The 24820-nt window shown below is 48.4% G+C and overlaps 1 protein-coding gene across 2 annotated transcripts in view; it reads right to left on the bottom strand.

Annotated features, from left to right (window-relative positions):
- LOC6596628 (E3 ubiquitin-protein ligase TRIM9) overlaps positions 1–24820 on the bottom strand; it is a 74391-nt gene that overhangs the window by 42625 nt on the left and 6946 nt on the right. The gene's annotated exons all lie outside the window — the stretch shown is intronic.

Raw genomic sequence — 24820 nt, 5'->3', positions numbered from 1 at the left:
TGACAGTTGTCGTCTGGGGCCCCGGGGCGGGGATTGTGCAATCGAGAGATGGCCGATATTGGAAGTGATAAGCAAACGATTGATACACAAGATTATCGGAGCTCCTTCTTGCTGCTGCCTGCCGTGGGATTTCCTTTAAAACCAACCCAAGTTCAGTGCTGGCTATTCTTATCAACGAGAAAACCATCAAATGGCCATAAAACTTTCGTTCAACACTTTGCAGACAGGAAATATGACAAGCAGTCCCGTCCCCCATAAAGCGAACCACCAATCGTCTGTCCTTCACTCCATGCCTCCATGCCTCCATGCCTCCATGCTGGTCATTTGCCATTTCTAGCTGATTGACTGAAGGAGTTCCTCCTGGCACCCCCCCGTTCCCTCTCTGATTGATTTGCAACTGGAACCGGCAGAGCTGGAATTGGAATTGAACTTGAAAACTGTGCAGACAACGACAGCAACAGCGACAGCGACAGCGACAATGACAATGACAAGGCTCTCACGATTACACAAAAGCCAGCAGCCAGAAGCCAGAGGCCAGAGGAAGTACACGCCTGGGAGAGGGATCCATGAGGGCAGGGCGACTCCCTGTTGTCGATATGATCTCGTCATTACGTCGCCAGAGCCCAGAGACAGACAGCAGCAGCAGCAGGCGTGGATGGTGCGGGTGGTGCGGCGGGTTGGGGGGGGCCGTCTGCCAGTCGCTGCGTCGAGTGGGCGACACTTTTATGGGAAATTGATGATGATTGAAAGCTGGCTGGGATGGAAAAGCGAAACATTCCTAGACATGGCAGCGTGATACTCACGACGGCAGACGAGTCCTGGGCTGCAGGCGACAAGAGACGATCAGAAAGATGGTTTTATCCAGTCTCCGAGAGGTTTCCTGGGCAATCCCCCACTCTTCGGGGAATCTGGTGGCGCTTGTCTTCCGCCACTCTCTCCACAGATTCCAAAACTACTTCTGTGGCATCGTAAATTTAATTCATAGTCGGAACTGTGTCTCGGCCTCACCAGCTGATGATTGTCCCCATCATCGGCGGAGCCATCCCAGGCCCCAATCATCGTCTTCTGGAGGCGAATGCTCATTGCGTTTTTATCACTTGCGCGAAATTGGTTTTTATGTGCCGGGAGTCTCATGTGCGCCTATTAAATTAAAGCGCTGCCTTCTATTTATTCCTCGACATCAATTCGAGATACTTATTGTGGCAAGAACTGCACTGCTACAGTGGGTACTACTCATATGCCTACTCTGGTGGGGAGCGGGGAGCGGGGAGCGGGGACTGTGTAGGCAGTTAAATAAAACGCTCCACTCTGCTGTGCTCCACTCTACTCTCCTCTGGTGGCCGTTTAAGCGATGACAATCAGCCCAGCCGAATAGTCGAGTGATATATTGTGGAGCATTACAGCTCCATGGAGGAGAGCAAATGGGTCTACGGAGGAGCATCTTCGCTGTCATTGTTTTATTGATTTATGCGCGAGGAGCAGCAGGAGCCAGCTGATTGCAATGAATGCCTTGGGGCAGGGGCAGGGGCGGGGGCAGGTACTTACGCACTTGATTAGAGATCGGAATAGTCACAAAGTAATTACCTGCAAAGAAAGGGAAAGAAGAGAGGGAAAGGGTATCTTTAGTCACCATCTTTTACAAACAGAGCACAAGCCACTCCCTCTGGCAGGGCGTGTGGCAGGCAGCCCAAACATCTCAAAATTATATACCATTAACTCCATATGGCTATATCTATGACCAAACAAACTTCTTCTGGCTGCCGTCCCCGTGCCCCCCATTGACCCCAGCAGAGGAAAAATCTGTCAAGCTCAACAAACAGACAACTTAATGCCACAAGCCGTGCCAGCCGGCAGCCAGTCCGGAGAGGACTCTCCACTGGCCACTGGCCACTGGCCACTGGTCTCTGCGGTAAAATTTAATTTAACATACAATTCGGAAAGGCAGGCGACAGATTCGGACCACACAATACTCATTCAGCAAAAATTGTTGCCTGGACACGGAGTATCCCAAAGCCCAAGGCCCAATGCTCAAACCCTTAATTATATTGAGTGTATGGAATCCTTTTGGCCACACAATGGTCTGGTGCCTGGGGTCTGGGCACCCACAACAGGAAGAGGAAGTGAAAGTGGCCATGTCCATGTCCTTGTCCGTGCTCGTTTTCGTGTTTAATCCAAGCAATTTGCAATTTTTGGTAATTTAACTTGACAGAAACTTTTTAATGGCCAATGGCGGCGTCACTTGGGAGCCCCTTCCACTCCACTCCACTCCACTCCAGGCCGTTCAACAATTGACAATAGAAATGAAGACCGTTTGTGGCTGCTGGCTGCTGGCTGCTGGCTCCTGGCTCCCCTTTTGCTTCGATTCGATTCGATTCGATGAGCAACTGTTGCCATTTTCGAGGGGGAGTTCCAAAGGGAAGAGACGACTCCCCCATAAGACCATCATTTTTGATTGTTGTGCCCTGAATGTGCAAAGCCCAATGCAAATTTCACTTTTTATGATCGTCCCTGGTCTGTAATGTGATTTATGATTGCCCCGACCAGGGGCCAAGGCGTTAATGTCCTTGGGAGAAAAGAGTTGTGGCACATCCCGCCACCCCCTGGGATTCCTGCGCAAGAGATTAGTTGGCAAATATTTTGTGAAATTAATCAGATTAGACAGGATTTATGGGACAGCCCACAGCCCAAGCCACACACCACAAAGAAAGACCTTCTTTGAAACAGGCTCCATCCCCCAATCGAGGTCGCTTCTCTCAGGTAAAAGTTATCCCAGATTATTAGTTCGATATCGATGCCAAAGAAAAGTTGCCCACATCCCACCTTGCCTCCTGCTTTGAAAACTTTCCAATGTTTTAGCCCAAGAAACTTTCAAATCAAATCTTCTGATGTCTCTAATTACAAACAACAGCAGATCGCGATGACAACAGAAGTTCCGACGCAGAGGGGCAATAAAGTTGAGTTTTTCCTGGGGTTGGACGAAGGAGGGAAATAAATGTCCCACCATAAGCCGCAATTTCTGCGGAAAAGTCGCCATCGCCCTCGCCCTCCCCCTCGCTGTCGCTGCGCAAACAATTTGAACTGTCAAAAATGACAAATAGTCCGTCGAGGATTTAATTTTGAATGCAGTGCCTCAACTGGGACTGCAGTGGAAATTAACTAAGCGAGCCGGAAAAAAAAACAGTGAAAAGTCAGCGGGGGAAAGAGGGAAAACTCGTGGTGCCCTCCATGGCAACGCAGCCAGCAGCCAGCAACCACCGAAAATTCGCAGTGAAACGCTCCACGGCCTCACCTTGAGTAACGGAGGGGTGGGCTGTGTGCGTGTGGGTCTGTCGTACAGCGCGAGGGTTGGGAATGGGAATGCAGTCGGGCTGTTTCATGTTTGTGCGGGAAATTAGTAGCACAACAGCAGCAAAGCAGCACCAAATAAAGGATTTTCTGTTTAAAGACAGCTTACCGCTTTCCTCTCCCCGCTCTCTCCCGCCATCAGCCATCCGCTTACTGTTCGGGGAGAGTGTTTATAAATTACTCGTCCGCAGCACAATTGCTCAGCCATACGTTTTATTGCAAAATCTGAAAAATGCCAAACAGAAGCCTGCCCAAGGTTGCCAGGGACTACGACTGCGACTACGCACGTGCTCGGCAGCCCTTGCCCGCCCGCCCCTCCAAGGCTGTTCTATCCACTTATTAACGAGGGGGAACGTTGTGAGTTGCTGCGGACACCGCAACTCTACGGTTATACCCGATACTAAGTCAGTATGGCTCTCCTCCGGCAGACGCCGCTAATATTTAACGACACGACAAAGAGTGCGTGCGAGAGAGACAGAAAATCAGTCTGAGCGTGACGTCGGGCGCTGCGTAGCCAGTGCAAATTGATTTGCTCCTTTTGGCTATGAAAATGATCTGATCTGATCCAGATTCAGCAACCTGATAGATATGGTTATTATCTATGATTCTGCGTTTTTAGTTTTCTCAAATCTGCAATATTGTGGATGCAACAGATTTTCGTCCTTTGTGGGGGCGGATGGGGGTGGGGCGAAATTCTGAGATATACGTTTTATAGTGTCATCTTAAAGGAGTGTGTGTACCAAATTTGGTTACTCTAGCCTTAATAGTCTCTGAGATTTGTGGTTGCCTCAGATTTTCGTCCTTTGCGGGGGCGGAAGGGGGTGTGGCGAAATTTGGACAGGAAACGGTCAAGGTCCGATATCACAGGAGTGTGGATACCAAATTTGGTTGCTCTGGCTTTTATAGGTTCTGAGATCCTTGAACTCATATTTTGCAATTGGCAAAACCGACCATGAAACCTGTGTGTTAGAGTGAGACAGAGCGAGAAAGAGTGAAATTGTTTTCGTGATTCTGGCTGTAATAATTATACGATCTGGTTCAGATTTTGCACTCTAGAAGATATAGTCATCTTCTACGATTCTGCGTTTTTAGTTTTCTCGTATCGTCAAAATTGTGGATGCCACAGATTTTCGCCCTTTGTGGGGGCGGAAGTGGGCGGGGCAAAGTTTTGAAATATTTTTGGAGCAGTGACATATCACAGAAGTCTGGATCCAAAACATCGTTGCTCTAGCTCTTATAGTCTTTGAGCATTAGGCGCTGAAGGGGACGGACAGACGGACAGACGGACAGACGGACAGACGGACAGACGGACGGACGGACAGACGGACAGACGGACAGACGGACAGACAGACATGGCTCAATCGACTCGGCTATTGATGCTGATCAAGAATATATATACTTTATGGGGTCGGAAACGATTCCTTCTGGACGTTACACACATCCACTTTTACCACAAATCTAATATACCCCAATACTCATTTTGAGTATCGGGTATAATAAAAATATTTGTCTGTTTTCGTATCTGTATCTGCACCGTGCATTGTCCGTGGACTCGCTCGCTCGCTCGCTCTCCGTGTGGCATTTATTTACGATTCGTTGGGGCATGTAATTAAAAATTTGGATTGTAGAGCAGACATCTCCAAAAGGGTGCCATTCCGACTGGGTGGAGGGGCTTTTTATCTGCTTATGGGCTTGACGGTTGATTGTGGGGGTTTCCAGTGAATCCGAGCACCATTCTCCCGAGCGGACACCTTGAGAGAGCTGCACAGAGACACATCTCAGTGGATGGTATTCCTTCTTTTCTTAATCTCCATAGTGGCCTCCTCCTAGTCAGGTCTTCCCATAGTTTTTGTCGTGCCCCTTCAGTAGATCCGAGCACCATACCCCTGAGCGGACACCTCGAGAGAGTGCTCGGTATTCCTTCTGTTCTTAATCTCAATAAAGGCCTCCTTCTAGTCAGATCTTCCCATCGTTTCCAACGTATCCCTCCACCTATCGCCCACTGTTTTTTTTCTATCGCTATTAATCATCGCATAATTTCGCTACAGACCTCATCGAAACTGTAAACTAAACTCATTAATTACTACAATTAGGCAATACATATTTTTTTCCGCTTTCCCTCAAATTGTTTAATCTGGCAATCATTTGAGGTCCCCACTCCTCCGCCGTCCCCCGGCCAGGAACATCGGCACCAAAACAACTCCCATTCGGAGTCGTTAAAAGTGGCTCGCTTTAGATATATGGATAGCCGGATAGCTGGCCACGGAATATGGAAAACTTGCCAAGGAGCTGCGGCTTTGATTAATGGTTTCTTCTAGCACGTCATAAGCGGGCAGGTCCTGGCCCTCCTGCCACTCCTGGCCCTCCTGCCATTATCCAAGCTTGACTGAGCAAAGCGAGGACTACCCGCCTTTCTTTCGTGGGTTTTTTTCCAGTCCAGTCGAGTATAATTAACAAGTTTGTTGGCTGTTTCCCCCGCCGCTCCCCGACGCTCCTGCTGTTCGTTAAGAAATTGCAAAAACCTTGTTCCGTTGCCGTCGTTTTATGTAAATGATGTGTAAACACCACGTGCTGGCCCGAACCCGGCCCGGCCCGGGCCTCAGTTCATAATCCAGTGCAGTGCAACAATGTGGCACTTTGAAAAATATTCGATGCATATTTCGTGGCGCATGTCCATTAGTGGAGCACGGGACACGGGACACGGAACACGGGACTCCGGCAGTACAACGACACGTGTCGCTGCGATTTATTAGCATAATTTCTCTTGCTCAAGTTTTTTAATGCGCATCCACGGAAACATTAAAGTGAAATTGATGTTCATCCACTCGCAGCAGCAGGAGGCGGCAGGAGGAGGCGGCAGCAATCGGAATCCAGCAGTTTTCCGAAACTCGCTCGAAGTTTCGCTTTTCAATTTCCAGCTCCAGCCTCGGTCTCAGTCTCGGCCTCAGAGAGTCATCTTCATCAGCACAAGTTTCCAAGAACTACTCGGTTAATTGTTGGGCATTTGTCAAGCCAGCTCCGAAAACAGGCACTTGAACACCCAACTGGCGACACTTGGAGACCGTGGAGACACGGGACAAGGGGCGGACACGGGGCACGCACGGGGCATGCGGCACGTGCATTCGCTGAGAGGCATCCGTGTCTGGTGTTGTGCTATTTATGTCTTACTTAGCAGCACATTTGCTGTAGACTAGTTCGTAAATTAATTGGATTTGCAGGTCTAAGCCAGTGCAGGGCGGGGCAGGGGCAGGGCAGGGCAGGGCGGAATGAGAATGGAAGAAAATACAGGAAAAGTGTATGAGAAAGAGAAATATCTTATGAAAAGACCACCGAAAATGGAAGACACTCTGGAAAACCCAGGGAATTCAAAAATCGTTCATGGGAAGGGCCTTCCAGGGCCAGGCCCTCTAAAGGGACCCCCAAACAGCCTTTTGGTCGAGGAATTCAAATGCGGGGGTCGACCATTCAACTAATTGCTGGCATACAGCATTTTTATTGCATTTACCGACTACATTCCGGACATGCCGATGCCTAATATGCACAACAATAAATGGCCCCCCCCTACTCTCCGCCCCCACACGGACCCCCCAAAAGCGAAAGCCAATTGCTCGAAGGCCTCACCTTTGAATAGAAATATAAATGGAAGTGCCGCCGCCCCCCCCTGTGGGTAAAAGGGCAAAAGCAAAAGCAAAAGCAAAGTCAAAGGCAAATTTCATTCGAAATTAAATTAGATTTTTGGGCAGTCGAGGAAATTGCAGCACGCACGCAAACAGCAGCACAAAAATACAAAAATACTACCTGGTGCCTCCCTCGTATCCCTCGTGTTATATCTGGTCAAAAGGTACACACATCTCCCTCCGAGGACTTATAGAACCTGCCCAATGACCGCAGGCACTTTGTTTGCAGACACCCATTCGGCATTCTATCTGTGCGTGGCACGAGGGGTGGATGGGGGGTGCACGGGGTTGCACGGGGGGAAGGGTATTGCGAGTGTTTTTGCGAGGCCAGCCAGGCGGAAATGGCCAAATGCCTACGCAAATGTGCGCATTTCAATTAAATTTCCGTTTTAATCACTTTTGCAAGTTTTATGCCGGGCTGAGAGGGGGCGTGGGAGTGGGCCTGGGCCTGGCACTCATTAAAAGCTCGTCTGACGCCTGGCTGTCTGTCATGTGTTCTAATTTGATGACGTTGATGATCCCTGGATCACCTGCCACCTCTTGGAGTGAAGGACCCCGTTGCATAGTGTATTTTATATTTGGGGAAACGAATTTTGACAAAAGGACATCGCGGGAGCGGGCTACTTCCGGAGACTGTACCTGTGCCCGTCCGGCGTGATGGTCGTGTCGCTGTCCGTGCTCTGCGAAATGTAGCCACTGTTGCTCCAGACCAGCTCCACGGGCGTGCTGTAGGAGATCGTGGAGGTGCGCGTCTGCCGCCTGGTCACGATCAAGTCCGAGCTCAGGGACCGTCTCGTCTCGTAGGTGTCCGTGTCCGTGTCGAGGCTCCAGATGCTGAACGTGTCGCTGCCGCGGATTATCTCGCTCACGGTCTCCTTGCGCTCCCTGCCGCTGGACTCAGGAGACTCTTCGATGGCTTCCCGGGCCCCGGCCAGGCTGCCGCCAGCCTTGGAGCGCGGCATGCGCCACGACGACTCCGGCTCCTCTTCCACGGGCAAGGGGTTGTGGCGCAGCAGTCGCTGCAGCGAAACAAAGGAGTCGCGTATCTCCTGGAGCTGCTCCGCGCTGTAGGGCCGCGTCAGCGGGGTGTTCGGCGTGGACAAGGCGCCAATGAGGAACGCCAGATCTGCCTCCATGATTACTGATTGCTGATTGAATCCAGAAATGTTTTGCTCTGTTTAAAATTTAGTTTTCTACCAAAACACAAAAACAATCGTCTTTGAGTACTGAAAATATGGGACTTGTGTGTGACTTTCCGACTTTCCGACTGCCTGTTGAAGCGGAGTCTTCTACGATCCAGTCCAGCCTGGAGCCTTGGGGGCCTACTCCGCCAGACTATAGCGGATCCCGTCGGGCGTTATGGTGGTCTCACTGTTGGGGCCGTGCGAGCTGTGGCACACCAACTGCACCGGCAGGCTGATGGACACCGTGGAGCTGTGCAGCCGCTGGGCCATCACTGGGGCCTCCGGGTCCGAGCTGTTGGTGTCGTACTCGAACGTGCTGGACCAGGACCTGAAGATGTCCCTGCGCCAGATCGACTGGCAGCCCGTGGTCTTGCACTCCACATGGCTGATGGCCTCGCTGCTGCTGAGGCTGGCCGACGCCGAGGCTCCGTTGTCCGAGGAGCTGCAGAGCGTAGCTATGCTGTCCAGCTCGCTCTCGGGCGACTCTTCGGCGGACAGGCCCGTCGGACAGATACGCGCCTCGCCCCCGGCCGTGGAGCGCGGCATGGCGCGGGCGGCAGCCTGGAACTGATTGCTGCGCAGCAGCTTCTGCAGGGCCACGAACGCCTCCCGCATCTCCTGCACCGTCTCCCCGCTGTAGGGCATCGCCTGGGCTGGGCTCGGCTGGGACAGGGCTCCAATGAGGAACTCTAAGTCGTCTTCCATGTCGTACACCTGGGATTTTGAATATTTACTGAGTGAATGAAACGAATGGCAGTGCCTATCCGATCTGGGATAATGAAATACAACTCGTAATGGATCGCCCTCGGGCCTGGTCCGGCCCGGACAGTCTCTCTCGCTCTCTCTCCGGCGGAGTTGTCCTTTTCCAGTCAGTGGCAAACTTTTTTCATTAAGTCCCCGCCACGGACCACAGCTTTAAGTTCCACTTTCAAGACTCCAGTCCTTCCGATTCCATCCCAATCGCCGCCTCCCCTCCCCTCCGAAAACGCTGCAAAGTCATTACGAACAACTTAAGTTTTGTGTTAAACACGCCTACATTACCAGATTTTGCATTTGGCCAGGAAGCAAGAAGTTTCCGGGATGTTGAAGCTGTTCGAGGCGCTGGGAGGGGGCGGAAAAACTTGGATTGGGGCATGTAATAATTGTAATTTCGCAGCTACATCGAGAAAGGGCGTCCCACCATCCTGGGGACTGGCGAAAACACGAAAAATAACAATCAGAAAGCATTTAGCAACAACTTCTAACCCTCCTCCTGGCCAGGCGACTGCCTCGAGGCGGGAGAGTTAACCAAAAGTGTGTTTGCCGCAGCAGGTGGGGCTCCCTCCCGCCCAGCGTACATATGGGATATCCCCCCATCCTTCCCTCTGTTGTGTGTCGTCCATGGGTTCCTTTAACGATTAAACAAGAAACAGGAAGCCACACACACACACACACGCACATAAATCCACTTTGGGGGTGTGCCATGCTCCCTCCTTGTATATGTATCTGGTGGCTGTGCCTCTGGCTGTGGCCATTTTAATGGCCTGACCTACTTACAGCCGACTGTTTCCGCTCCTCCTCCTGTTTATCGAACACCTAGAAAGCCAAGAAACTTGGTAGGAATTCTTTTTAATTGCCAAAAGACCACCGAAACAGCCGTAAAGAGAGCGAAAGTCGGTCTGTGTCTGTGTCTGCGTCTGCGTTTGCGGGTCGTCAAGTGGAAAGTTTTCCATCGTTTGTCCTGCCATTTGTCAGGCATCAGAAAATATGTTTAATAATCTAAACGCATTACCCAAACAGCAGCCACTGTGCATACAGAAGGAGCCAGAGCGGGGCGGGGGGGCAGAGTAGGGGGGGCCAGAAGGGTCGTGTCGGGTGCCTTCTGTGCGGCTCGAAAGAAAACGACAACGACATGGCAGACACATGTAGAAGACGACTCCAAAAGGCAGACGACGACTCCAGACAGACAGAACAAACATGGAGGGGGGGGGAGTGTTGGGGAGGGTAAGAGAGAGCGAGAGAGAGTAAGAGAGAAAGTTGTGATAGGCAAACATAGGGAGAGGCTACAGTGGTATCAACAGGCAGATTTCTGGTAATAAAATGTAGGAAAACCTCTTGGCACTATCCAAGCTGAAGGATTCATTCCCTGAACAGTCCCTCAAGGAGTGGCTGCCTCGATGGCTCCCACTGTGCCGCCTTGCCAGCCATTTGGTGCCTCCTGCTGCCTCGTCTTTCGAGTCACAAAAGCCTATTAAATAACATGGAACATGGAAGGAAGGAAGGCAGCAGCAGCCGAAAGTTTTCCACACAATTGCCGGAATAAGATACCGGGGCAGGACCCGGAGTCGCAGTTTCATGCAGGGAAAACTCGACTCCAAGTGGTCGCATGAAAATATGAAAATATTCATGGAAAACCCAAAAAAATAATGACAACCGTAAGGAAAAGAATCCTGGGAAGTAGAAGGGGTTTGGGGGGGAAACTTCCATGCAAAAAGTAAACAAATAAACAAAGGATTCGACTATGACGAGGGTCCTTGCGGCCTGGGTCTACACTCCACTCCACGACGATGATGATAGTCCTTCTCTGAAGTTCAAGACATTTGCATAGAGCCCTCATACAGGGGCGGGGGCGGGGCCGGGGGTCCGTTGCTTGCTTCTATTTATTTTTGTGGCATCTTTGACTAAATTTAGAGGAAAATTCTATTATTTTAGCTGCTGCTCGCCCAAACTCGGGCTTCCTTCCGTCTGGAGTTGTCGCTCGTTGCTGCAGCAAGTTGCTCACTTTGTCGGCCAGCCCTGCCTCCCTCGGCACCCTTCCGCACTTGCACTTTGAGCTGGCAAAATAAATGTTCAATTTGTAGTTGTCAATTGGCTACTTAGTGCAGTGCCGGGCAGCCAGAAGGGGGCAGGGGGGCAGAGGGGGAAAAGGGGTAAATGGGAATGCAGGAATTGGGCAGAGTGCTCCCCGAAAGGGAGTTCTATTAAGTGGGGCTCTTGGCTCCATCGGCAGCCCAGCTGAATGCTCGATTTTTGCTCGTTATTTCAACCAAAAACCAAGGTGAATAATCCACATCCAGATCCATCCCTGAGCTCAGCATAACGTGGCTTCATCCAAAGGACAAACAGGGCTCGAGAGAACGAAGATGAAGTCGTATCATTAACTGGCGGATACTTTCCGTACCTTTTGGTGGCCCTCCATCTCGATAAGCAGCTCATTACTCAAATGCAGCGCCAAGCGGAAAGGGAAGCCCATGCAAAGGGTCGACTCTCCTTCCCCTTCCTCGAAGGCAGGGCCCGCTTGGAACCGCTTGGATCAGCGAGAAATGGCTAAAACATAATAATAATTTGTTATTCTTGTATGTAAAAAAGCAGAGCGCAAAAGAGATAAACAAAATAAATGACAAAAGGCATGTCAGCACAAAGAAGAAGCCCTGCCCCTCTCCGCCCCGCCCCGCGGAAGAGGGGAAAAAGCAAACTAAAATGGGAATTTCGGGCAGTGGCAGTGGCAATGGCAATGGCAATGGCAATGGAAAATGGAAGAGGGACAGGGAAACCCTCTACGAGAATTCGGGAGGCTTTTTGTTGCAACCCTCAGCGATTTTTTTCTTGTCTTTTACCGACAGACATTTGCATAAATTATCATTTGGTGAGCCGGAACGGAACGGAGCAGAGCAGAGCAGAAGGGATACCTAGCCTTCGACAGATCGGGGAGCAGCCCGGTGGAAGGGACGCGGGGGGGGGGGGCCATAAAAGGCAAATGCATAAAATAACATAAAATAAAATGGAAACGCGAGGAGCAGCGGCGGCAGCGGCAAATATCAAACAAATTGCAATAAAATGCAAATCTAAGTGGAGGCCGCCTTAAAGCTGAAACAATTTGAATTTAAATATTTTATGTCTAATTTTAAGGAATTTTATTTGCAGGAGCCCCACCGCAGAGCAGGGAAAGCGACCCCCTAGGCCCCCCACCTACCCGTACCCCTGGATATAGCCGTGCCCGTGCCCGGGCCCGTTCTCGAGCTGCTGCCGGCTATGTTTGTTTCCACGCAGCTGGGCACAGCTGTGGGTGGAGCACAAGACAGCGTTTCCTTACATTTTAATACACTTTTCTGGCCTCCCACTCAGCCCCCACCCCTCAGAGCCGGCGGCAGGGAAGCGGAAGAAACAGCAAAAAGCAAAAAGCAGCAGCCGATGGCAGGTGAAGTTTCCCTCCCCCGCCCCCCCCCCAAGCCCCACCCACTGCCCCGTTTTTTAGGGTACAACTTTTTCTGCACAATGAATTTTTGCGCATTTTCCACCTGTTCGAGCTGAGGGGGGGAGAGAGAAGGAAAAACCCAGGAAATCGATGTGTTGTGGTTGTTGCTCTGGTAATGAGACATCCTCGGGGCCCTCCCAGGCTGTGGGGGGTGGGTGGTGGGGGGAAACACCATTTTCCAATGTATTTTTTGCTACATGTCGGGGCTTCTCGGGGAATTCGCAACTATGCAAATTCTAGGCAAATACCAGAGCTTAGTCCTTTGGTTCAATTACTAGAAAAAAGAGGGACCCACAAGGGGAGGCACCTCCTCCTAGAGTGGGCAAAAGCTATTAGCATGAGGGGGGGGGGAGGGCCGTAAGAAACAACAAATCTCAGCTAATTAAAGTCAACAAGCAAAATCATTTGAAATGCAAATGTCAAATGGCATAATGGGGAAATGTGTGGAGAGGGGAGGGGGTGTGGGAGTGTGTGCGAGGATTTACAGCAGCCAAAAGAGCAAAGAATCAGGCGGAGAGGCTACAGGACGAAGCCTGAATGCTCTGCCTGAGAGGCTGCAAAAGGGTGTCAGAGTCCCAGTTTTTTGTGGAGACTGCAGGCCCCTTCTGAGGGTTTCCTTAGCCCTCCCACTGGCACTTTCTTCGCCATATCCTTTGCTGATGGTGCGCCCACATGGAGCCAGGACTTCCCCTTCCAGCCCGACACTTTCAATCCCTAACTGGTCGCAAGGACCTCCATTTGATGAGGGTAATTACGGGCCCAGGCTGGCAAGGGGTAAGACAAGATTTATGCCCGATATGGAGGCGCACAAAAAATGCCGGCCCGCAGTATAGAATTTCAATTAAAATTAGCACTTTCGGTCGTTAATGTAAAATATTGCTAATTAGATTGCTCGTGGCCCAGTAGCAAGTGGCAGCGGTGGCGTCTCCATCTTTGGCATTGATTTTAACACGTTCATGAATATTAAATTACCAGCCAGCCCCGCCCACACATCCCCCACAACCACCACATCCAAAGCCACATCCACAGCCACATCCATATTGTGGAGCAAAAGTTTGTCTGCCATAAATTAAAATCAACGCCCAGAGAACACGCCCACCGCCCCCCGCCCCCCGCCCGTCTCCTCCTCCTAGCAGCCGCCACTCAGAATGTTGACGGTAATTAACTTTTAGGCATTTTCTATGCATATTTATGGTGGTGTTCGAGGGGGTGTGCAGGAGAGGTGCTCTCTGGCTTGCATAACATTAACAGGGGAGGAGGGGAAGGAGGGGGAGGAGACTCCTCTGTCAGATGATGCGTGCAAGGCCGAGCAGCAGAGAGATTCTTTTCCGACGGGTGGGCTGACAAGGATTTTGACAAGGATTTTCTATTTGTGCCCGCCATCTGTAAATGTCATAAATAAATAATGAATTAATCATACAGTTTAGATGATTTTCGTCTGCCTGCCTTTTCAATTGTGAATTGAGCTGAAAAAAAAAAGTTCGTGAGTCCTTGAGTCCTTGAGTCCTTGAGCTCTGTCCTCCGCCAAGGAGTGCATTCATTTATAAATTATTAATGATATATTAAAGAACGTGGCTCTGAATGAATCTGTCAAAAACATGTGGAAGCTTTTCTCTTGAATTGAACGACTTTCAATGGGGGAAAAAAGCGGAAATCGAGAGTTTAAAGTTCTTTAATGTTCCAGGCATAATTCCATTATTATTCCAATCTTCCGAGCCACTCCAGTCTGCCGAGTGCTGTGTAACCTAATTGCATCCTTTCAAGCATTTGATGGGATATTTTGTTGCATTCTAATTGGAGGCAGCCGCACACACACACACACATGGAACGGCACTTAAAACTCAATCAACTGCATCTAACCATATTAAAAGGCAGCCCAGAGACCTCGAGACAGGGCCGGGCCCAAGTGCCGACACCGGAAGGAGCGTACGTAACGCATACGCCATGTAGTGCAGCGACAGTGTCGCCGGCATTGAAAATAAAAGAATGCAATCAATTTGTCAACGTCTCTGGCCCACAATGGTGTCTGGGGCGTCCCCTCAGTCCATCCATCCACTCGTCCACCCGTGCAGTCGTTCGCTTGTCATCACACGTATGCCGGCAATTTATGTGTCGTCTGTGGCTGTGTCTGTGACTGTGTCTGGGCTTTTTTGCTGCCACTTGCCAGTAAATAAATTTAAAAGCGCTTAAAAGGGGCGCTTGAGCGACCTGGGCCGGCAGGGGCGTGGCCCTGTCGGAAGGTGACTTGACAACATTTGGTGCCTGGGCAACCTCCGACCCCGACAAGGATGGCGACACGAGCAAATTCAATTAAAATGCCATGCCATGCCTTGCCCCGCCCCCTTTCCAGGCAAAGTTTATGTAGTGGAAGATAGTCCACTAACTGGTTTAGTTTTGGCCTAAATCAATTTGGGTCTGTTACCCTTGGATGCTGCCCGTTCGAGTGCACTCCAGTGCAGCCTGCAGGCTTCTTCCACCCACTTGATGGATTTATAACAGAGACAAACAATCAGAAGGCAAAAAAAACCACAGCAGAAACCTAGAAGCAATGCAGATACTCTAGGAATACCTATGGATACATACATACGTACACAAGTTCCCTTTCCGATGTTATCCCAGCCCAAGACCCTTCGAAGGCTCCACCTGGGCCGCAATGAATTTAATCCTTAATCACATAACGCAGACGCTCAAGCAGGGCCAGGCGGTGGGGGGGGATAGGAGATCTCTGCACTTGTGGGTTTTGTGAACTTGTGGGACCCCAGAGCCACGGGGCAAAAAACAGCTCAAAAAACAAACAATGCAGAAAAACAGCAGCAGGCGGTTGGCAGGGGGGTGGCAGGGGGGGCCGCCGGGAGGGGGAGTACGTGTTGTGTTGCCGTTGTGCTTATGATATTATTGCACTTGTCAGGCACAGACACGGATACGTGCATACATCACAGATGAACATTCCACAAGCACTGCCAGACGCCGCAAAGTATGCAATGAAAACAGCCAGGAAGAAGGACGACCCATCACCATCGTCCTGTGTACCTGTGCACAGGTATGCGTCTGTTTTTCGCCCTCAAAGACAAGCCATCTGGAAATATGTCAACGAAAGGCGTACCAGTAATAAGTATCATATCTGAGGCACGGCCTAGAGCCGGCCGAGCTGCAAGTCGAAATCAAATTTGCACATCTGCCATGGAATGAAATGAAATGTTAGCCACAGAGGGACCACAGTGGCATGCATAACCCATGGCCCAGAGCCCACAGAGGGAGCCCACCTAGCCAGGCAGTCGGATCGGCAGTCAAAGGTAGTCCACAGTCGAGTATATCATCGCTGCACTGCGAGAAATCTCGCTATTAATCATATCTTATCCACAATACAACATTAATCCGAGACAGGCCCCCCAGCACACATTTTCGAGGGGGGTTTTCTCGCTGTGGAGGCCCCATCGTTAACCGAAGCTACACGGAACTTAAGCTTCTGCTCGCTCGACTGTCATCGTTATTGCTTTTGGGAGTACGCCATGCCTCGACTTGCCCCCATCGACCAGTCCCGCTTCCATTTGCATGCCACAACTCGAATCAGTCTCGTGCTCTGTTTTATACATTTTAATTTGAGTGAGCGAGGAGTCCTGGAACACCGCATGGGGCAGGCCCCCTCGCCAAGCCCAGACTCTCCCGGAGAGATGTCTCTGGGCATTTCGCCTCGTTTCGCATCCATTTTTTATAAGCAGACGCAATTGTTTCGAAAATGAAAGGTTAAAATGTTAAATGCGACTTTGCATGAGAACAATGGGTTAAGGGTTACGGGTTACGGGTTAAGGGTTACGGGCTTGGCTGCCTTCATTGTTGCTGCTTCTGCCGGGGGTGGCAAATGCAGGCCCCCTTTGGAGATCTCAAAACATGAACTTTGTCAATGAACTTCATGCATGGAGCTGCTGGCAGAGGAATTCCCAGTAAAGGAACTCCATAAATGGGCCTAGGGGGGGAAGGGGAATTGGTTATGCAGCTGAGGGGGTTGGGGTTCGACTTTGGGCCTAGAAAATACCCATCGAAAATCGAGTTCCTAATGGAAGTTGTGGGAAAACTACTCAGATATTTTCCATTTATTTTGATACTTCGGCAAACATGTCCCACAAAATATATTCTTGAATTTCCCCATCTTCCACTGCCTTTGTTTGCACATTTCCCTCCCCCCCGCATATTTCCCGAATATTCCTCAGTTTCAATTTCACCTTTCACCTTTGCGTCTAGTTCAGAAATGCAGCAAATTAAAATATTTGCGCACGCAGGACGAGCTTCAGTCCCGAAATGTATCTGCAATCCATATTATTTTAGTTCTTGGCTATTTTTCATATTAAATTTTGATGGCGGGACGGCCACAAAGGGATGCCACAGCTTTTTGTTCATAAACATTTTTGTGTGCGCGCGTGTGTGCGGGGTAGGGAGAGGGAGAGGGAGAGACAGCATCCTGGAATGTCCTTCTTTCGTTATTTCGTTCTTTCTTTTGGTCTTTTGTGGGCAATTCAGACATTAGAGATAGGCCAAACAGAAATGGCCAGAAAAGAACGAGGGAGCGAACGAGGCGAAATTAGGTCAGGCAAACAATAAAAATCATCAGACAACGCCGGGACTTGATGAGCTCTGTGGAAGCCGGCCTGACAAAAGGACATCGGAGATGCGTGGATGCGGGGGTGGGGAGGGGGAGGGGGAGGGGGCCGACCCCTAATGGCATAATCTCCACTAATTTAGCGCTCATTAATTTCTAGCGCTCCATTCTGCTTGATAACGGGAAAAACGTAATTGAATTAAAAGTGGCTGCCGGACAAAGGGAGTTTAGGCCCCAATCCCAACACATCGACATGTCGACAGATTTCCCGTTCTTTAGTTCTTCCTTCACCGCCCATTCCTTGGCTTTAATTAAAATTGCACATTCAAAGGATATATGGAGAGAGATCCAAGATATTTGTGTGTGCCTGCCGTTTCGGTAATTTGCGTCCTCCTTGGCTCTCCTGCCGCCTAATCATCTCGAGACCCATTTGTTGTTACGGCCTGTCCCGAGCTCCGTCATGGCTTTAGATAGGCATTGTCGAGCACTGGCACAGACAGAGCTCAGCACTCGTCTGATCCTTTTGTTCCTTGGACTTCTGTCGATTCCTGGGGGTCAGCAGTTTTTAATTGAATGGCACGCGGTTTGCTTTGGCCCTGCTCATCTTTTATGCGCATTTATTTGCATTTTCAACCCACAAATTTTTGGATGCAATCCCCTCGCTGGCCGGCTGTCTGGCTCTCTGGCTAATTGCGTGTGAGGCAAAACCCCTTCTAAATTCGAGTCAGCAAAAAGAGTGAAAGAGCTCAAAGGCAAACGCAGAGAAAAGTTTACCAAAATGTTTTTATCTAGTTTCCGAATAAAAATCTGCGAAAAGTTAAATATAAAAAATACTACGGTGAAAACTGCATTTAAATGAATGTTTGGCAGCATTTCCAGGGTTTAAATAAAATAATATTCTGTTAAATGATGTTTCCCTTGCCTCTTACCATGTACATTTCCAATGATCCAATATCATCACAGCAGAATCTTTTATTTCCAATATTTGGTTCCTTTTTTGGTGACACCATTCTCCGAGTCCTTGTTCCTTTCAGGGCCCCCTCCCTGCCACACTCCCAACAGCCTCGAATCTTTCACATTACTCTGGTCACTTTATGGCCCAGAGATAAGACGACAACTAGCCAAGGGTAAGACGGCAAAAAATGGGAAATAATTTAATAAGGCAACCCCCAGATTGACCTTTTTCTTGGCTGAATGTGTCAAGCGGTCGACATAAATAAAAAAAAATACAAAAAAATGTAGCTACATTTTGGCACATTACACAAAATAAAGGCGGAATGAAAGGACAGCCACAAAGAGCCCCTAGAAGAAAGGATGGGGATGCGGATGGGGCAACTGAAGGACTGGGAGACTGAAAAAAGCTGATAAAAATTGTGAAAAACTGTTAAAATGTCCTGGGCTATTTTCAAGAAAGTGTCAAGCCGAAACGGGTCAAGTAATCAATCCTTGTGGGAGGGACACTTCCCCAGGCCCGGGGAATGGATTCGCTTAATTAGATCCCGTGTTCGGGGAGCCTTTCGGCGCTCCTTGAGAGTGGCATTTATCTAAATTATTTCGTTAGCCCGGGCAAACAAATTAAAATAAATGTTTGTTAAAGGTCCGCACGAAAGTCAACAAATTAAAAAATGTTTGACTTCTGGTAAGCGAAAAAGGGGGGGCGAGGCGGCCGCTCGGGCAGGTGTTTGGCAAAAAGGTTTTCCGTGTTTATTTTTGCCGCATTGTTCGGCCAGTTTTGGGGCTGTCCAAAAGTCAGCCCCAACCAATTGCTTTATTAAATGTACTTTGAAAATTCGATCCGAATCCTCCCTGGAGGGGGAGGTTCATTTACGAGTATGTAAAAGGTTACAAAAATTCCATTTAGCCTTTCTTTATGACAATAAAATTTGATTAAATGAAGGCATTCTATTTTGAAAACTGTTTGTTGATGAATATTAATGAATAATCAATAGTAAATACCCATATATGTATGTATGTATGTATGTGTTGGGTCTTCCTTTAAATCTTGATCCATAGTCGGTTTACAGTTCGATTTGTATCAATTTAATAATCAGGCGGGGTAACGGTGTGGGCGGACTTAATTTCTCTCGAACATCGCTCTAAAATACTCATTGTCTGCGACGCAATTATGTGCAATGGTCGCTCTTTCTAAGCCACCCACATGGCCGCAGAGGAACAAGCTTAACGCGAGCTTTTGATCCTCTCTGAGCGTATTGTTGCTCTCCTACGCACGCTCTCACTAGCACCTACACAGCAAAGCGGCAAGCAGTGGACAAGAATGGACATGCACAGCAATGGCACAGGCAGTGGACAATAACCAACGGTAAATTGTAAAGCGGGCGCTTAAGGCGAGCTTTCTTCAATCTCTTATGTTATTGAATATTCATCATATCTCAAATTAATGACTCACAGCTCAGCAAATATCATTATACACACTCGTACCTAAATATGCATGTATCTCCTTATGTATCGAGACTTGCGACCACCTTTTGCGACTTCCTATGGAGGGATAATAACAGAAAAACAGTGATTCTGATTCCATCATAACGTGCCGCTGGCAATGGAAATGATATAAATTCGTATCTGATGTAGAGGGCACTTCATAATGTTTATCAACAATAGCCGCAGGCCGTGTATTGATTAAAAAATGTCGAAAGCCCCCAACGGCCAGGACTGGGGGAGGAAAGCCCTGTCGGGCCACGGCCACGGCCACATGTACTTGTTGACAGCCCCCCACGCCCCGGGCCATGCCATGCTTTCAGTTCAAAGGCCGCCTCGATGTCGCTGGAAAAACTTTACAAAAATTCAGATTTTAAGCGGCTTTAGCAGCCGTGCAGTGGGGTGAGGGGAGAGAGGAGAGGGCAGAGGAAGCCACCAACATTTAATTAATGAAAATTATTTTGCAGTTTTTTTCGAGGGGATTAATAAGCTTTTTTTCAAGTCCCACAGCCACGTGTTGAAAATCTGATTACGATGACACTCAAAAGCCTTGACACAGGCTTTCATTTCAAAAAGCAAAATGACCAAAAGGCAAATGGGGACTTACTTGCGGTTCACGAATCAAAGCAAAGGAAGTGGACATGGCAAGAGAGACACAGAGAGAGAGGATGGAGGATTAACGTACCTGAAAAGAGAGGAGAAAGCGAAGTTTTAATATAATTGAAATGGAGTATGGAAATGAAGTGATGGAGAGCCCGGAAACAGGACACTCTACAGACATCTGCAAGGATTCCACCTTTTAACTATTTATTTTCGATTCCCAGCCGATTATCGTTTTGAATTTTGCCATAAATTACAGATATTTTGATACATTTTCGCATTATCTTTCCACCCGAACCACCGCCTCGACGCAGTCCCCACTTTAGAAGTTTGTCTTATCTGTATCTGTATCTGCAAATAAATCAAATTGTTGTTGCATTCGAAATCAGAGGGATTGAATTATTAATGCAGCCTGTCCGTCTTTCAGCACAAATGGAACATGCTAATGGAACGGAGATGGCTCGACCGTAAGCGGACTTAAGTCCGTCCCGACCAACGTCCAGAGACGGTCAACAAAACGCTGACAGCTGACAAGCCGCAATCCGTAGAGAGAGTGGTACGTTACGGTGGATCAAGGTGGTGAGGGGGCAGGGGAGGGGGGTGTTGGAGCGAGATGACAATACGGCAGACCGGAGGCAAAGCACTTCACGCGCGCTGACCACAGGACATGCCAGCAACAGAGGACTGAGGCCAATGGATTGGTGGCTAGGATACTGGGTAGGGAAGGGGATTGCAGCCAGCGAGTGGCACACCTGAGGGACCGAGTGGAAGAGAGCCAGAGCCAGAGCCAGAGCCAAAGCCACTACCGGAGCCAGTGCCAGTGCCAGTCGAGGCACTTTGAATAGTTCATGAAGTTGTCACATTGTCTCTTGTAGTGCAGTGTAGTGGAGTATCCTAAACATAGTACAGTGGTACGACATGTAAAGAACATGTTTTATGGTTTATAGGATAGAGCTGGATATATTTTATATTTATTATGCGGCCACAAAGGACTTTGGCAGGCTCCTACTTCGTATAGTATATTCTTTAATGGCCTTCATCCATTTTACAAGATGTCAACCCACTGTGTCTTTTGTTTCCTTGGCTGGAGGACGCCTCTTCCTTGTGACTAGGTTGTTATGAGCTACGAATAGCAGTAACAAGTTTTTATACCAACTTAGGAGCGAGTCAATTGTGGTCCTTTCAGGGTCTTAAAGCTGTTTGTTCCAGCCAGTCGGTTGTCCCCTTCCACGCCACTCCCGCCCCCATCGATTGACACTTTGATTGACATTCAGGTTCAGATGGCAATGTTCTGGTTACCCTTCTGCGGCTACGTGTCCGAAATTATAAAGCATTAGATCGGATCTGAAGTGAGGTGAGGTGGAGGTAAAAACCCACTCAATTATCTGCGATACATGATAATTGAGGGAGAACCCTAATAATTTCATTAAACATAAACCCTCATATAGGGAGCACTCGCTATCGATTCCCGCCACCAGTATGTGCTCCGATTCGGTTTCTTCTTGCCACTCCATGCCCCTACCCCCTCCTCAACGTTGAAGCTTGTCACCTTATCAATTTTATAGTGTGGTTCTCGTGAAATGCCATCAAATCCGCTGTTGATAAACATCTGTCAGTCTGTCGGCGGGTCGCTCGCTGGAAGGAGGCGTTTGGGAGGCCAAAGTATTTTAATGGCCTACGTGCTGCAGGCATGCAGTAGGTCGTTGCATTCTAAAATACGAGTAGAAGGGTGTAAGAGCTCTAGAGTATGTGAACGGGATCGCTCCAAAAACACGCTTGGGCATGGCTAATCCACTTTGGGACTATTCCATTGGGTGTTGAACAGTAGGTCATTCCATAATCCCACATTCTGGAGAATAATACCTATTTAAAATTCATTTTTTTGGCATTTTATGAGGAGTTAGCTTTCCATATCTGTGCCTCTTTAAGGTTTCTATTCTGCCGGTGTGTCCTTGTCACAAAATCCGTGGCAAGTCCCCCGCTAAGTATGCCATTAACACTTGACCAGCCCCAGGAGCAGTCCTCGGCCCTGGAGCTCGAATGGGCATCTCCTGCCTGGCTGGCTGTCCCTTCAAGACCGACCTTTCGCGTTCGCATGCCACACACGCAGCCTGCAAAGAAATTTAAAACGTCAACAAGCCCGTTGACAGTTGGCGCTGTGCAGGAATCGTAAAAAAAAACCCCCCGCCACATGGACAGAGGAGGATGTGACAGAGAGGGTGGGGGTAGGGCTAGGGGTAGGGATATATGTGTGTTTTATCCCCTCCCTGGTGTTCACATTGTAGTTTTTAACGACACCTTACAACTGCTGCCGCTGTTGCTGCCACTGGTGCTGCCACTGGTGCCCCGTGCCACATGTGGCATGCTGGCAGCAGCACAGTACTCGTATGCGGGGTGACTTTTTATGTGGTGGCTAATTAAAAAATGAAAGACTAAAAAAAGAACAAAAAGAACAACGGGAATACGTTTTTACTGCCCCATTAAGCGGGGCAATGAGAGCGAGCGTCAAACGTTTAACAGTCATAAAAGTGTCTCCAATCCCCCACCACCCCCAACCCGACCCAACCACCGCTGGCCTCTCAATCCACTCCGCTCGTGCCACCCACCAGCCCGGCGCTTAATGTGTTTAAACAAAGAATTTTGATGTAATTTTCCATTGGATTCTCATTAGGGATTTTTCGCTTTAAACATTTTATTCGGCTGTGGGAATTTTCGCAGTTCATTTGGCTGGAAAATTTGCATATGCATGTAAATTAAAAACTTCCGTTTTGGCACTCAAAGGAGCAACAAAACGGCTTTGGAGGGGGTGGAATTCTGCATTGATTTTTTGTCGTATTTTTTCACGGATAATTAAAAACAATTTCGGCATTTCGATTTCGATTCTTCTGCCCGTCGGGGTACGGCGAATGGAATTGTTTGAATATTATTTCCATTAATTTGCATACGGCCCGAATGTGTGAAAATTGCTGGCAAATATTATTGTTAAATCGCTTGTAAATTTGCTAGCCGGTGTAGCCGCTCTTTGATTTTTATTTACGGCCAGATCCGATTTATCCATTGTAAAATCCCATTTTCCCCCAGATGTTAATTGAATTGAAACATTGAGGAATAAATTATCTCCAATCGGGCAGCGAAAGAGCATGCATTTTCCCCAATTAAATTGCCACATTCGTTGGAAATGGTCTAATTTGTTTTTAAGCCCGGGCTCCAGAAATCATTCGTTCACAGCCGAGTGTGTGGCAATCCAAGAAATCAATCAGCAAATGGAAACCCACCTCAAGAAATCACAAAAGCAAACACCAGATACAGATACAGATACCATCGTCAGTGGGAAGGCAGCCGTATCGAAGGGAGGGGGGGCAGGGAGTGGGTGTGGGAGGGGGAGACCTTATCGCCAGAAGCCGCTGATAGCAAAGGCAAACCTGCGGGGTGAGGGGGGAAATGGATGGATGGCTAATTGACGGCTGATAAGACTTGAATTTGCAAAAACACAAATCAACAATTGTGACCTTGCCGATTGATAAGGAGGAGTACTCACTAGTCAGAGACTAGACTAGTGTTAGCACTATTATTTATTTAGTAGTCAATTATTGCTTTGTGCACCGATGGGCACAATAATAATTTATTTATATTAAAAAAAAAACCTCAAAAGCGACAAAAAACCGCAGCCAGCACTTGCCGGCTGCATTATTTATTTATTTATCATTTAAATTAGCGCTTAAATAAATAGTAGAATAAACATTTAGCGCTCTCTGCAATTAAAATGCGAGGAAATCTGCTCTTTATTGGAGTGGAAGTGTGCACTGGAATTTACATAAATTAAATGCAGCTTGCACTCGGTTTCAGGTGCAGGATCGGGTTTATTTACGGCCCGTCGAGTGGGCCGCAATATGTTGCCACTTAGTTGTTTATTGTGCAAGATACTTGTTTCTAAATATTTGCATATTTCCTACTGAATATTTTTCAACTGCAGTCTTTAAAGGCGTCCGAATGGAGCAAAGCTCTCTGTTAAAGTAAACAAAAGCACAAAAAGTGTCATTTTAAAAAACAAATAAAATTCAATTTACTTCCATTTCGAGTCTTTTACTTGCTCTTCGTTCGACGTAAAATCTAGAACACAAGAAACGCATTCAAAGGCAATCAACGGGAGACAGAAGCCAAACGAAGCCACAAATAAAATATATAGTAATGAAAAGAAAAACAATAAAAACCACTACTCACAGACTGCACTTGAGCATGGGAAATGGGGAATGGGAAAATGGGAAAATTCGAGTCAGTGGCAGTAAAAATTTTACAACCATTTCGTTGGGGTCACCAAACCCTCATCGCTCATCGCCCATCGCCCAACGCCCAAAAACAGAGAATTTTAAACACCGAAACGCAGAAATCGGAAATCAGAAATCAGAAATCAAAAATCACAGAAATGGTCAGCGGCAATGAAAACTAATTAAATTAAATCAATATGGGACGGGGTCAGGCACCAATCGAAGGCGTGATACGGGCTGAGGGTCCGCTGGTCATGCCCTCACAATTACACGCCTCGGATCGCCTCCCCCCGTGGCGCCTCCGCTGTCACTGAGCCGCAAAATCCAATAATTTTTTAACGCCGTTTTCATTGCCGACTTTTTTGGGGGCAAACCAGAAAAGTTTTGCGGTCAAAGTTGTCCTTCGCCGGTAGGTGGGGGCGGCCGGAAAAACAAAAGTAATTATAACGCAAAATACCATTTACAAAAAAAAAAGTACAAAAAAA

This window comes from Drosophila persimilis, unplaced genomic scaffold (assembly GCF_003286085.1).
Source record: "Drosophila persimilis strain 14011-0111.01,24,50 unplaced genomic scaffold, DperRS2 tig00000124-arrow-pilon, whole genome shotgun sequence".
NCBI classification, from domain to species: Eukaryota; Metazoa; Arthropoda; class Insecta; order Diptera; family Drosophilidae; genus Drosophila; species Drosophila persimilis.
This window is presented reverse-complemented; position numbering and strand designations above follow the sequence as displayed.